We start from the raw sequence: 13946 nt of genomic DNA, 5'->3' as shown, positions 1-13946 counted from the left end.
TATGTTTTATGTTAAGCATTTTAGTTGCTCTTAACATAAGTGAGAAAAGATTTTTTTTAAAAAAGAATATTGGTTGCCATGCAATCTAGATGAGAAATGGTTAATTTTTAATTAATTTGCATTTTAGCCGAGTTTACCACTTTGAAACCAATCACTGACATTTTCTTTGGAAAATGTATATGGCAGCTTTGGGAAGTTAGCAAAGAAAGAAATTAGCTGTTATAACAATGTGATGATGAACACTTACTTTTTAATTGAATTGCATTCTTGTGGATAGAACAATGAAAACATCAACCTCTAACAATATATATCAATAATAAATATGGCAGCAGTGGGATTTGAACCCACGCCTCCGAAGAGACTGGAGCCTTAATCCAGCGCCTTAGACCGCTCGGCCATGCTACCTCATGGGTGCAGTGTTCATGTGGCTCAAAGATCTATCAAATGATTATTTAAATGTGTTTTGTTCACTTTATATGAAGTAACAAAACATATTGAGATTTATTAGAGCATTCACATATGGTTAGGGTTAGGTACGTGATACTGGGGCTTGTGTTTCTGGTGGTCATTGCAATATTAGGGACATCTCAATGCTCACAATTCAGACACTTGCTAGGTAAGCCTTCTAACTTTCAACATCGAGCCCCTAACTTTAACACTGAACATACCTGCAGCCTATCCTTAATTCTTTTTCTTCCATGCCTAACCCCAAAACCTCTTAGTATCTTACCATGACCCTTCCTATCCATGCTACCACACTTAAAGGTAACTCATAGTTTCTCACAGTCTGGAATCTAGAACTAGAATTACAGAAAATGTTGTTGTTGTATTAAAGAAATACGTAAAAATATGTTTTATGTTAAGCATTTTAGATGCTCTTAACATAAGTGAGAAAAGATTTTTTTTAAAAAGAATATTGGTTGCCATGCAATCTAGATGAGAAATGGTTAATTTTTTATTAATTTGCATTTTAGTCAAGTTTACCACTTTGAAACCAATCACTGACAAAACATATTGAGATTTATTAGAGCATTCACATATGGTTAGGGTTAGGTATGTGATACTGGTGCTTGGGTTTCTGGTGGTCATTGCAATATTAGGGACATCTCAATGCTCACAATACTGACACTTGCTAGGCAAGCCTTCTAACTTTCAACATCGAGCTCCTAACTCTAACACTGAACATACCTGCAGCCTATCCTTAATTCTTTTCCTTCCAATGCCTAACCCCAAAACCTCTTAGTATCTTACCATGACCCTTCCTATCAGCATCTTAACCTTAAACATACTCCTATAGTTTCAAACTCTTAACCTCCCTTCTTAGTGCCTAACCATTACCCCACCACCTGCCATTGAACCATAACATCCCCTACACATAGGACAGAGTTCCAAAATCAGTCGTTTTACCAGTGTTTGGGATTCTGCTATCAGTTTCCTGACTTGCAGCTTCCCGAATGCCAGGATGCCCAATGCATCCAATTGTAATCACTTCAAGTTAATTTTTATGTCTTTACAGTCTTTAGAAATATTTTTGAAAAGTATCTATTAAATATGATAAACTTTTTTGAACTCTGTTGTTGAATTGTCCCAGCAACTATCATACACCAGATAGAATTTGAACTTTAAGAGAAAATAACTGATTTTGTTTTTGGAAGATAATTATGGCAGCAGTGGGATTTGAACCCACGCCTCTGAAGAGACTGGAGCCTAAATCCAGCGCCTTAGACCGCTCGGCCATGCTACCACACTTAAAAGTAGCTCATAGTTTCTCACAGTCTGGAATCTAGAACTAGAATTACAGAAAATGTTGTTGTTGTATTAAAGAAATACGTAAAAATATGTTTTATGTTAAGCATTTTAGATGCTCTTAACATAAGTGAGAAAAGATTTTTTAAAAAAGAATATTGGTTGCCATGCAATCTAGATGAGAAATGGTTAATTTTTAATTAATTTGCATTTTAGTCGAGTTTACCACTTTGAAACCAATTACTGACATTTTCTTTGGAAAATTTATATGGCAGCTTTGGGAAGTTAGCAAAGAAAGAAATTAGCTGTTATAACAATGTGATGATGAACACTTACTTTTTAATTGAATTACATTCTTGTGGATAGAACAATGAAAACATCAACCTCTAACAATATATATATCAATAACAAATATGGCAGCAGTGGGATTTGAACCCACGCCTCCGAAGAGACTGGAGCCTTAATCCAGCGCCTTAGACCGCTCGGCCATGCTACCTCATGGGTGCAGTGTTCATGTGGCTCAAAGATCTATCAAATGATTATTTAAATGTGTTTTGTTCACTTTATATGAAGTAACAAAACATATTGAGATTTATTAGAGCATTCACATATGGTTAGGGTTAGGTACGTGATACTGGTGCTTGGGTTTCTGGTGGTCATTGCAATATTAGGGACATCTCAATGCTCACAATACTGACACTTGCTAGGCAAGCCTTCTAACTTTCAACATCGAGCTCCTAACTCTAACACTGAACATACCTGCAGCCTATCCTTAATTCTTTTCCTTCCAATGCCTAACCCCAAAACCTCTTAGTATCTTACCATGACCCTTCCTATCAGCATCTTAACCTTAAACATACTCCTATAGTTTCAAACTCTTAACCTCCCTTCTTAGTGCCTAACCATTACTCCACCACCTGCCATTGAACCATAACATCCCCTACACATAGGACAGAGTTCCACAATCAGTCGTTTTACCAGTGTTTGGGATTCTGCTATCAGTTTTCTGACTTGCAGCTTCCCGAATGCCAGGATGCCCAATGCATCCAATTGTAATCACTTCGTTAATTTTTATGTCTTTACAGTCTTTAGAAATATTTTTGAAAAGTATCTAGTAAATATGATAAACTTTTTTGAACTCTGTTGTTGAATTGTCCCAGCAACTATCATACACCAGATAGAATTTGAACTTTAAGAGAAAATAACTGATTTTGTTTTTGGAAGATAATTATGGCAGCAGTGGGATTTGAACCCACGCCTCCGAAGAGACTGGAGCCTAAATCCAGCGCCTTAGACCGCTCGGCCATGCTACCACACTTAAAGGTAACTCATAGTTTCTCACAGTCTGGAATCTAGAACTAGAATTACAGAAAATGTTGTTGTTGTATTAAAGAAATACGTAAAAATATGTTTTATGTTAAGCATTTTAGTTGCTCTTAACATAAGTGAGAAAAGATTTTTTTTAAAAAAGAATATTGGTTGCCATGCAATCTAGATGAGAAATGGTTAATTTTTAATTAATTTGCATTTTAGCCGAGTTTACCACTTTGAAACCAATCACTGACATTTTCTTTGGAAAATGTATATGGCAGCTTTGGGAAGTTAGCAAAGAAAGAAATTAGCTGTTATAACAATGTGATGATGAACACTTACTTTTTAATTGAATTGCATTCTTGTGGATAGAACAATGAAAACATCAACCTCTAACAATATATATCAATAATAAATATGGCAGCAGTGGGATTTGAACCCACGCCTCCGAAGAGACTGGAGCCTTAATCCAGCGCCTTAGACCGCTCGGCCATGCTACCTCATGGGTGCAGTGTTCATGTGGCTCAAAGATCTATCAAATGATTATTTAAATGTGTTTTGTTCACTTTATATGAAGTAACAAAACATATTGAGATTTATTAGAGCATTCACATATGGTTAGGGTTAGGTACGTGATACTGGGGCTTGTGTTTCTGGTGGTCATTGCAATATTAGGGACATCTCAATGCTCACAATTCAGACACTTGCTAGGTAAGCCTTCTAACTTTCAACATCGAGCCCCTAACTTTAACACTGAACATACCTGCAGCCTATCCTTTATTCTTTTTCTTCCATGCCTAACCCCAAAACCTCTTAGTATCTTACCATGACCCTTCCTATCCATGCTACCACACTTAAAGGTAACTCATAGTTTCTCACAGTCTGGAATCTAGAACTAGAATTACAGAAAATGTTGTTGTTGTATTAAAGAAATACGTAAAAATATGTTTTATGTTAAGCATTTTAGATGCTCTTAACATAAGTGAGAAAAGATTTTTTTTAAAAAGAATATTGGTTGCCATGCAATCTAGATGAGAAATGGTTAATTTTTTATTAATTTGCATTTTAGTCGAGTTTACCACTTTGAAACCAATCACTGACAAAACATATTGAGATTTATTAGAGCATTCACATATGGTTAGGGTTAGGTATGTGATACTGGTGCTTGGGTTTCTGGTGGTCATTGCAATATTAGGGACATCTCAATGCTCACAATACTGACACTTGCTAGGCAAGCCTTCTAACTTTCAACATCGAGCTCCTAACTCTAACACTGAACATACCTGCAGCCTATCCTTAATTCTTTTCCTTCCAATGCCTAACCCCAAAACCTCTTAGTATCTTACCATGACCCTTCCTATCAGCATCTTAACCTTAAACATACTCCTATAGTTTCAAACTCTTAACCTTCCTTCTTAGTGCCTAACCATTACCCCACCACCTGCCATTGAACCATAACATCCCCTACACATAGGACAGAGTTCCAAAATCAGTCGTTTTACCAGTGTTTGGGATTCTGCTATCAGTTTCCTGACTTGCAGCTTCCCGAATGCCAGGATGCCCAATGCATCCAATTGTAATCACTTCAAGTTAATTTTTATGTCTTTACAGTCTTTAGAAATATTTTTGAAAAGTATCTATTAAATATGATAAACTTTTTTGAACTCTGTTGTTGAATTGTCCCAGCAACTATCATACACCAGATAGAATTTGAACTTTAAGAGAAAAGAACTGATTTTGTTTTTGGAAGATATTTATGGCAGCAGTGGGATTTGAACCCACGCCTCCGAAGAGACTGGAGCCTAAATCCAGCGCCTTAGACCGCTCGGCCATGCTACCACACTTAAAGGTAACTCATAGTTTCTCACAGTCTGGAATCTAGAACTAGAATTACAGAAAATGTTGTTGTTGTATTAAAGAAATACGTAAAAATATGTTTTATGTTAAGCATTTTAGTTGCTCTTAACATAAGTGAGAAAAGATTTTTTTTAAAAAAGAATATTGGTTGCCATGCAATCTAGATGAGAAATGGTTAATTTTTCATTAATTTGCATTTTAGTCGAGTTTACCACTTTGAAACCAATCACTGAAATTTTCTTTGGAAAATTTATATGGCAGCTTTGGGAAGTTAGCAAAGAAAGAAATTAGCTGTTATAACAATGTGATGATGAACACTTACTTTTTAATTGAATTGCATTCTTGTGGATAGAACAATGAAAACATCAACCTCTAACAATATATATATCAATAACAAATATGGCAGCAGTGGGATTTGAACCCACGCCTCCGAAGAGACTGGAGCCTTAATCCAGCGCCTTAGACCGCTCGGCCATGCTACCTCATGGGTGCAGTGTTCATGTGGCTCAAAGATCTATCAAATGATTATTTAAATGTGTTTTGTTCACTTTATATGAAGTAACAAAACATATTGAGATTTATTAGAGCATTCACATATGGTTAGGGTTAGGTACGTGATACTGGTGCTTGGGTTTCTGGTGGTCATTGCAATATTAGGGACATCTCAATGCTCACAATACTGACACTTGCTAGGCAAGCCTTCTAACTTTCAACATCGAGCTCCTAACTCTAACACTGAACATACCTGCAGCCTATCCTTAATTCTTTTCCTTCCAATGCCTAACCCCAAAACCTCTTAGTATCTTACCATGACCCTTCCTATCAGCATCTTAACCTTAAACATACTCCTATAGTTTCAAACTCTTAACCTCCCTTCTTAGTGCCTAACCATTACTCCACCACCTGCCATTGAACCATAACATCCCCTACACATAGGACAGAGTTCCACAATCAGTCGTTTTACCAGTGTTTGGGATTCTGCTATCAGTTTTCTGACTTGCAGCTTCCCGAATGCCAGGATGCCCAATGCATCCAATTGTAATCACTTCGTTAATTTTTATGTCTTTACAGTCTTTAGAAATATTTTTGAAAAGTATCTAGTAAATATGATAAACTTTTTTGAACTCTGTTGTTGAATTGTCCCAGCAACTATCATACACCAGATAGAATTTGAACTTTAAGAGAAAATAACTGATTTTGTTTTTGGAAGATAATTATGGCAGCAGTGGGATTTGAACCCACGCCTCCGAAGAGACTGGAGCCTAAATCCAGCGCCTTAGACCGCTCGGCCATGCTACCACACTTAAAGGTAACTCATAGTTTCTCACAGTCTGGAATCTAGAACTAGAATTACAGAAAATGTTGTTGTTGTATTAAAGAAATACGTAAAAATATGTTTTATGTTAAGCATTTTAGTTGCTCTTAACATAAGTGAGAAAAGATTTTTTTTAAAAAAGAATATTGGTTGCCATGCAATCTAGATGAGAAATGGTTAATTTTTAATTAATTTGCATTTTAGCCGAGTTTACCACTTTGAAACCAATCACTGACATTTTCTTTGGAAAATGTATATGGCAGCTTTGGGAAGTTAGCAAAGAAAGAAATTAGCTGTTATAACAATGTGATGATGAACACTTACTTTTTAATTGAATTGCATTCTTGTGGATAGAACAATGAAAACATCAACCTCTAACAATATATATCAATAATAAATATGGCAGCAGTGGGATTTGAACCCACGCCTCCGAAGAGACTGGAGCCTTAATCCAGCGCCTTAGACCGCTCGGCCATGCTACCTCATGGGTGCAGTGTTCATGTGGCTCAAAGATCTATCAAATGATTATTTAAATGTGTTTTGTTCACTTTATATGAAGTAACAAAACATATTGAGATTTATTAGAGCATTCACATATGGTTAGGGTTAGGTACGTGATACTGGGGCTTGTGTTTCTGGTGGTCATTGCAATATTAGGGACATCTCAATGCTCACAATTCAGACACTTGCTAGGTAAGCCTTCTAACTTTCAACATCGAGCCCCTAACTTTAACACTGAACATACCTGCAGCCTATCCTTAATTCTTTTTCTTCCATGCCTAACCCCAAAACCTCTTAGTATCTTACCATGACCCTTCCTATCCATGCTACCACACTTAAAGGTAACTCATAGTTTCTCACAGTCTGGAATCTAGAACTAGAATTACAGAAAATGTTGTTGTTGTATTAAAGAAATACGTAAAAATATGTTTTATGTTAAGCATTTTAGATGCTCTTAACATAAGTGAGAAAAGATTTTTTTTAAAAAGAATATTGGTTGCCATGCAATCTAGATGAGAAATGGTTAATTTTTTATTAATTTGCATTTTAGTCGAGTTTACCACTTTGAAACCAATCACTGACAAAACATATTGAGATTTATTAGAGCATTCACATATGGTTAGGGTTAGGTATGTGATACTGGTGCTTGGGTTTCTGGTGGTCATTGCAATATTAGGGACATCTCAATGCTCACAATACTGACACTTGCTAGGCAAGCCTTCTAACTTTCAACATCGAGCTCCTAACTCTAACACTGAACATACCTGCAGCCTATCCTTAATTCTTTTCCTTCCAATGCCTAACCCCAAAACCTCTTAGTATCTTACCATGACCCTTCCTATCAGCATCTTAACCTTAAACATACTCCTATAGTTTCAAACTCTTAACCTTCCTTCTTAGTGCCTAACCATTACCCCACCACCTGCCATTGAACCATAACATCCCCTACACATAGGACAGAGTTCCAAAATCAGTCGTTTTACCAGTGTTTGGGATTCTGCTATCAGTTTCCTGACTTGCAGCTTCCCGAATGCCAGGATGCCCAATGCATCCAATTGTAATCACTTCAAGTTAATTTTTATGTCTTTACAGTCTTTAGAAATATTTTTGAAAAGTATCTATTAAATATGATAAACTTTTTTGAACTCTGTTGTTGAATTGTCCCAGCAACTATCATACACCAGATAGAATTTGAACTTTAAGAGAAAAGAACTGATTTTGTTTTTGGAAGATATTTATGGCAGCAGTGGGATTTGAACCCACGCCTCCGAAGAGACTGGAGCCTAAATCCAGCGCCTTAGACCGCTCGGCCATGCTACCACACTTAAAGGTAACTCATAGTTTCTCACAGTCTGGAATCTAGAACTAGAATTACAGAAAATGTTGTTGTTGTATTAAAGAAATACGTAAAAATATGTTTTATGTTAAGCATTTTAGTTGCTCTTAACATAAGTGAGAAAAGATTTTTTTTAAAAAAGAATATTGGTTGCCATGCAATCTAGATGAGAAATGGTTAATTTTTCATTAATTTGCATTTTAGTCGAGTTTACCACTTTGAAACCAATCACTGAAATTTTCTTTGGAAAATTTATATGGCAGCTTTGGGAAGTTAGCAAAGAAAGAAATTAGCTGTTATAACAATGTGATGATGAACACTTACTTTTTAATTGAATTGCATTCTTGTGGATAGAACAATGAAAACATCAACCTCTAACAATATATATCAATAATAAATATGGCAGCAGTGGGATTTGAACCCACGCCTCCGAAGAGACTGGAGCCTTAATCCAGCGCCTTAGACCGCTCGGCCATGCTACCTCATGGGTGCAGTGTTCATGTGGCTCAAAGATCTATCAAATGATTATTTAAATGTGTTTTGTTCACTTTATATGAAGTAACAAAACATATTGAGATTTATTAGAGCATTCACATATGGTTAGGGTTAGGTACGTGATACTGGGGCTTGTGTTTCTGGTGGTCATTGCAATATTAGGGACATCTCAATGCTCACAATTCAGACACTTGCTAGGTAAGCCTTCTAACTTTCAACATCGAGCCCCTAACTTTAACACTGAACATACCTGCAGCCTATCCTTAATTCTTTTTCTTCCATGCCTAACCCCAAAACCTCTTAGTATCTTACCATGACCCTTCCTATCCATGCTACCACACTTAAAGGTAACTCATAGTTTCTCACAGTCTGGAATCTAGAACTAGAATTACAGAAAATGTTGTTGTTGTATTAAAGAAATACGTAAAAATATGTTTTATGTTAAGCATTTTAGATGCTCTTAACATAAGTGAGAAAAGATTTTTTTTAAAAAGAATATTGGTTGCCATGCAATCTAGATGAGAAATGGTTAATTTTTTATTAATTTGCATTTTAGTCGAGTTGACCACTTTGAAACCAATCACTGACAAAACATATTGAGATTTATTAGAGCATTCACATATGGTTAGGGTTAGGTATGTGATACTGGTGCTTGGGTTTCTGGTGGTCATTGCAATATTAGGGACATCTCAATGCTCACAATACTGACACTTGCTAGGCAAGCCTTCTAACTTTCAACATCGAGCTCCTAACTCTAACACTGAACATACCTGCAGCCTATCCTTAATTCTTTTCCTTCCAATGCCTAACCCCAAAACCTCTTAGTATCTTACCATGACCCTTCCTATCAGCATCTTAACCTTAAACATACTCCTATAGTTTCAAACTCTTAACCTCCCTTCTTAGTGCCTAACCATTACCCCACCACCTGCCATTGAACCATAACATCCCCTACACATAGGACAGAGTTCCAAAATCAGTCGTTTTACCAGTGTTTGGGATTCTGCTATCAGTTTCCTGACTTGCAGCTTCCCGAATGCCAGGATGCCCAATGCATCCAATTGTAATCACTTCAAGTTAATTTTTATGTCTTTACAGTCTTTAGAAATATTTTTGAAAAGTATCTATTAAATATGATAAACTTTTTTGAACTCTGTTGTTGAATTGTCCCAGCAACTATCATACACCAGATAGAATTTGAACTTTAAGAGAAAATAACTGATTTTGTTTTTGGAAGATAATTATGGCAGCAGTGGGATTTGAACCCACGCCTCTGAAGAGACTGGAGCCTAAATCCAGCGCCTTAGACCGCTCGGCCATGCTACCACACTTAAAAGTAGCTCATAGTTTCTCACAGTCTGGAATCTAGAACTAGAATTACAGAAAATGTTGTTGTTGTATTAAAGAAATACGTAAAAATATGTTTTATGTTAAGCATTTTAGATGCTCTTAACATAAGTGAGAAAAGATTTTTTAAAAAAGAATATTGGTTGCCATGCAATCTAGATGAGAAATGGTTAATTTTTAATTAATTTGCATTTTAGTCGAGTTTACCACTTTGAAACCAATTACTGACATTTTCTTTGGAAAATTTATATGGCAGCTTTGGGAAGTTAGCAAAGAAAGAAATTAGCTGTTATAACAATGTGATGATGAACACTTACTTTTTAATTGAATTACATTCTTGTGGATAGAACAATGAAAACATCAACCTCTAACAATATATATATCAATAACAAATATGGCAGCAGTGGGATTTGAACCCACGCCTCCGAAGAGACTGGAGCCTTAATCCAGCGCCTTAGACCGCTCGGCCATGCTACCTCATGGGTGCAGTGTTCATGTGGCTCAAAGATCTATCAAATGATTATTTAAATGTGTTTTGTTCACTTTATATGAAGTAACAAAACATATTGAGATTTATTAGAGCATTCACATATGGTTAGGGTTAGGTACGTGATACTGGTGCTTGGGTTTCTGGTGGTCATTGCAATATTAGGGACATCTCAATGCTCACAATTCAGACACTTGCTAGGCAAGCCTTCTAACTTTCAACATCGAGCTCCTAACTCTAACACTGAACATACCTGCAGCCTATCCTTAATTCTTTTCCTTCCAATGCCTAACCCCAAAACCTCTTAGTATCTTACCATGACCCTTCCTATCAGCATCTTAACCTTAAACATACTCCTATAGTTTCAAACTCTTAACCTCCCTTCTTAGTGCCTAACCATTACTCCACCACCTGCCATTGAACCATAACATCCCCTACACATAGGACAGAGTTCCACAATCAGTCGTTTTACCAGTGTTTGGGATTCTGCTATCAGTTTTCTGACTTGCAGCTTCCCGAATGCCAGGATGCCCAATGCATCCAATTGTAATCACTTCGTTAATTTTTATGTCTTTACAGTCTTTAGAAATATTTTTGAAAAGTATCTAGTAAATATGATAAACTTTTTTGAACTCTGTTGTTGAATTGTCCCAGCAACTATCATACACCAGATAGAATTTGAACTTTAAGAGAAAATAACTGATTTTGTTTTTGGAAGATAATTATGGCAGCAGTGGGATTTGAACCCACGCCTCCGAAGAGACTGGAGCCTAAATCCAGCGCCTTAGACCGCTCGGCCATGCTACCACACTTAAAGGTAACTCATAGTTTCTCACAGTCTGGAATCTAGAACTAGAATTACAGAAAATGTTGTTGTTGTATTAAAGAAATACGTAAAAATATGTTTTATGTTAAGCATTTTAGTTGCTCTTAACATAAGTGAGAAAAGATTTTTTTTAAAAAAGAATATTGGTTGCCATGCAATCTAGATGAGAAATGGTTAATTTTTAATTAATTTGCATTTTAGCCGAGTTTACCACTTTGAAACCAATCACTGAAATTTTCTTTGGAAAATTTATATGGCAGCTTTGGGAAGTTAGCAAAGAAAGAAATTAGCTGTTATAACAATGTGATGATGAACACTTACTTTTTAATTGAATTGAATTCTTGTGGATAGAACAATGAAAACATCAACCTCTAACAATATATATATCAATAATAAATATGGCAGCAGTGGGATTTGAACCCACGCCTCCGAAGAGACTGGAGCCTTAATCCAGCGCCTTAGACCGCTCGGCCATGCTACCTCATGGGTGCAGTGCTCATGTGGCTCAAAAATCTATCAAATGATTATTTAAATGTGTTTTGTTCACTTTATATGAAGTAACAAAACATATTGAGAATTATTAGAGCATTCACATATGGTTAGGGTTAGGTACGTGATACTGGGGCTTGGGTTTCTGGTGGTCATTGCAATATTAGGGACATCTCAATGCTCACAATACTGACACTTGCTAGGCAAGCCTTCTAACTTTCAACATCGAGCTCCTAACTCTAACACTGAACATACCTGCAGCCTATCCTTAATTCTTTTCCTTCCAATGCCTAACCCCAAAACCTCTTAGTATCTTACCATGACCCTTCCTATCAGCATCTTAACCTTAAACATACTCCTATAGTTTCAAACTCTTCACCTCCCTTCTTAGTGCCTAACCATTACCCCACCACCTGCCATTGAACCATAACATCCCCTACACATAGCACAGAGTTCCAAAATCAGTAGTTTTACCAGTGTTTGGGATTCTGCTATCAGTTTCCTGACTTGCAGCTTCCCGAATGCCAGGATGCCCAATGCATCCAATTGTAATCACTTCAAGTTAATTTTTAGGTCTCTACAGTCTTTAGAAATATTTTTGAAAAGTATCTAGTAAATATGATAAACGTTTTTGAACTCTGTTGTTGAATTGTCCCAGCAACTATCATACACGAGATAGAATTTGAACTTTAAGAGAAAATAACTGATTTTGTTTTTGGAAGATAATTATGGCAGCAGTGGGATTTGAACCCACGCCTCCGAAGAGACTGGAGCCTAAATCCAGCGCCTTAGACCGCTCGGCCATGCTACCACACTTAAAGGTAACTCATAGTTTCTCACAGTCTGGAATCTAGAACTAGAATTACAGAAAATGTTGTTGTTGTATTAAATAAATACGTAAAAATATGTTTTATGTTAAGCATTTTAGATGCTCTTAACATAAGTGAGAAAAGATTTTTTTTAAAAAGAATATTGGTTGCCATGCAATCTAGATGAGAAATGGTTAATTTTTAATTAATTTGCATTTTAGTCGAGTTTACCACTTTGAAACCAATCACTGAAATTTTCTTTGGAAAATTTATATGGCAGCTTTGGGAAGTTAGCAAAGAAAGAAATTAGCTGTTATAACAATGTGATGATGAACACTTACTTTTTAATTGAATTGCATTCTTGTGGATAGAACAATGAAAACATCAACCTCTAACAATATATATATCAATAATAAATGTGGCAGCAGTGGGATTTGAACCCACGCCTCCGAAGAGACTGGAGCCTTAATCCAGTGCCTTAGACCGCTCGGCCATGCTACCTCATGGGTGCAGTGTTCATGTGGCTCAAAAATCTATCAAATGATTATTTAAATGTGTTTTGTTCACTTTATATGAAGTAACAAAACATATTGAGATTTATTAGAGCATTCACATATGGTTAGGGTTAGGTACGTGATACTGGGGCTTGGGTTTCTGGTGGTCATTGCAATATTAGGGACATCTCAATGCTCACAATACTGACACTTGCTAGGCAAGCCTTCTAACTTTCAACATCGAGCTCCTAACTCTAACACTGAACATACCTGCAGCCTATCCTTAATTCTTTTCCTTCCAATGCCTAACCCCAAAACCTCTTAGTATCTTACCATGACCCTTCCTATCAGCATCTTAACCTTAAACATACTCCTATAGTTTCAAACTCTTCACCTCCCTTCTTAGTGCCTAACCATTACCCCACCACCTGCCATTGAACCATAACATCCCCTACACATAGGACAGAGTTCCAAAATCAGTAGTTTTACCAGTGTTTGGGATTCTGCTATCAGTTTCCTGACTTGCAGCTTCCCGAATGCCAGGATGCCCAATGCATCCAATTGTAATCACTTCAAGTTAATTTTTAGGTCTCTACAGTCTTTAGAAATATTTTTGAAAAGTATCTAGTAAATATGATAAACGTTTTTGAACTCTGTTGTTGAATTGTCCCAGCAACTATCATACACCAGATAGAATTTGAACTTTAAGAGAAAATAACTGATTTTGTTTTTGGAAGATAATTATGGCAGCAGTGGGATTTGAACCCACGCCTCCGAAGAGACTGGAGCCTAAATCCAGCGCCTTAGACCGCTCGGCCATGCTACCACACTTAAAGGTAACTCATAGTTTCTCACAGTCTGGAATCTAGAACTAGAATTACAGAAAATGTTGTTGTTGTATTAAAGAAATACGTAAAAAAATGTTTTATGTTA

At 36.4% G+C, this 13946-nt stretch overlaps 18 non-coding genes across 18 annotated transcripts; all 18 read right to left on the bottom strand.

Moving 5' to 3' along the window:
• Nucleotides 1–323: 323 nt before the first annotated feature.
• TRNAL-AAG (transfer RNA leucine (anticodon AAG)) lies at nt 324–405 on the bottom strand. Its single transcript has one exon. It is a non-coding gene; the product is annotated as a tRNA-Leu (tRNA).
• Nucleotides 406–1662: 1257 nt separating this feature from the next.
• On the bottom strand, nt 1663–1744 carry TRNAL-UAG (transfer RNA leucine (anticodon UAG)). The gene has a single exon. It is a non-coding gene; the product is annotated as a tRNA-Leu (tRNA).
• Nucleotides 1745–2160: 416 nt separating this feature from the next.
• TRNAL-AAG (transfer RNA leucine (anticodon AAG)) lies at nt 2161–2242 on the bottom strand. The gene has a single exon. It is a non-coding gene; the product is annotated as a tRNA-Leu (tRNA).
• A 735-nt stretch (nt 2243–2977) lies between these two features.
• Nucleotides 2978–3059, bottom strand: TRNAL-UAG (transfer RNA leucine (anticodon UAG)). Its single transcript has one exon. It is a non-coding gene; the product is annotated as a tRNA-Leu (tRNA).
• A 416-nt stretch (nt 3060–3475) lies between these two features.
• TRNAL-AAG (transfer RNA leucine (anticodon AAG)) lies at nt 3476–3557 on the bottom strand. Its single transcript has one exon. It is a non-coding gene; the product is annotated as a tRNA-Leu (tRNA).
• A 1257-nt stretch (nt 3558–4814) lies between these two features.
• TRNAL-UAG (transfer RNA leucine (anticodon UAG)) lies at nt 4815–4896 on the bottom strand. The gene has a single exon. It is a non-coding gene; the product is annotated as a tRNA-Leu (tRNA).
• Nucleotides 4897–5314: 418 nt separating this feature from the next.
• On the bottom strand, nt 5315–5396 carry TRNAL-AAG (transfer RNA leucine (anticodon AAG)). Its single transcript has one exon. It is a non-coding gene; the product is annotated as a tRNA-Leu (tRNA).
• Nucleotides 5397–6131: 735 nt separating this feature from the next.
• On the bottom strand, nt 6132–6213 carry TRNAL-UAG (transfer RNA leucine (anticodon UAG)). Its single transcript has one exon. It is a non-coding gene; the product is annotated as a tRNA-Leu (tRNA).
• A 416-nt stretch (nt 6214–6629) lies between these two features.
• Nucleotides 6630–6711, bottom strand: TRNAL-AAG (transfer RNA leucine (anticodon AAG)). Its single transcript has one exon. It is a non-coding gene; the product is annotated as a tRNA-Leu (tRNA).
• Nucleotides 6712–7968: 1257 nt separating this feature from the next.
• Nucleotides 7969–8050, bottom strand: TRNAL-UAG (transfer RNA leucine (anticodon UAG)). Its single transcript has one exon. It is a non-coding gene; the product is annotated as a tRNA-Leu (tRNA).
• Nucleotides 8051–8466: 416 nt separating this feature from the next.
• On the bottom strand, nt 8467–8548 carry TRNAL-AAG (transfer RNA leucine (anticodon AAG)). The gene has a single exon. It is a non-coding gene; the product is annotated as a tRNA-Leu (tRNA).
• Nucleotides 8549–9805: 1257 nt separating this feature from the next.
• On the bottom strand, nt 9806–9887 carry TRNAL-UAG (transfer RNA leucine (anticodon UAG)). Its single transcript has one exon. It is a non-coding gene; the product is annotated as a tRNA-Leu (tRNA).
• A 416-nt stretch (nt 9888–10303) lies between these two features.
• On the bottom strand, nt 10304–10385 carry TRNAL-AAG (transfer RNA leucine (anticodon AAG)). Its single transcript has one exon. It is a non-coding gene; the product is annotated as a tRNA-Leu (tRNA).
• A 735-nt stretch (nt 10386–11120) lies between these two features.
• Nucleotides 11121–11202, bottom strand: TRNAL-UAG (transfer RNA leucine (anticodon UAG)). Its single transcript has one exon. It is a non-coding gene; the product is annotated as a tRNA-Leu (tRNA).
• Nucleotides 11203–11620: 418 nt separating this feature from the next.
• Nucleotides 11621–11702, bottom strand: TRNAL-AAG (transfer RNA leucine (anticodon AAG)). Its single transcript has one exon. It is a non-coding gene; the product is annotated as a tRNA-Leu (tRNA).
• Nucleotides 11703–12439: 737 nt separating this feature from the next.
• TRNAL-UAG (transfer RNA leucine (anticodon UAG)) lies at nt 12440–12521 on the bottom strand. The gene has a single exon. It is a non-coding gene; the product is annotated as a tRNA-Leu (tRNA).
• A 417-nt stretch (nt 12522–12938) lies between these two features.
• Nucleotides 12939–13020, bottom strand: TRNAL-AAG (transfer RNA leucine (anticodon AAG)). Its single transcript has one exon. It is a non-coding gene; the product is annotated as a tRNA-Leu (tRNA).
• A 737-nt stretch (nt 13021–13757) lies between these two features.
• On the bottom strand, nt 13758–13839 carry TRNAL-UAG (transfer RNA leucine (anticodon UAG)). Its single transcript has one exon. It is a non-coding gene; the product is annotated as a tRNA-Leu (tRNA).
• Nucleotides 13840–13946: the final 107 nt, after the last annotated feature.

Source organism: Crinia signifera, chromosome 6 (genome assembly GCF_055691185.1).
Source record: "Crinia signifera chromosome 6, ASM5569118v1, whole genome shotgun sequence".
Taxonomy (NCBI): domain Eukaryota; kingdom Metazoa; phylum Chordata; class Amphibia; order Anura; family Myobatrachidae; genus Crinia; species Crinia signifera.
This window is presented reverse-complemented; position numbering and strand designations above follow the sequence as displayed.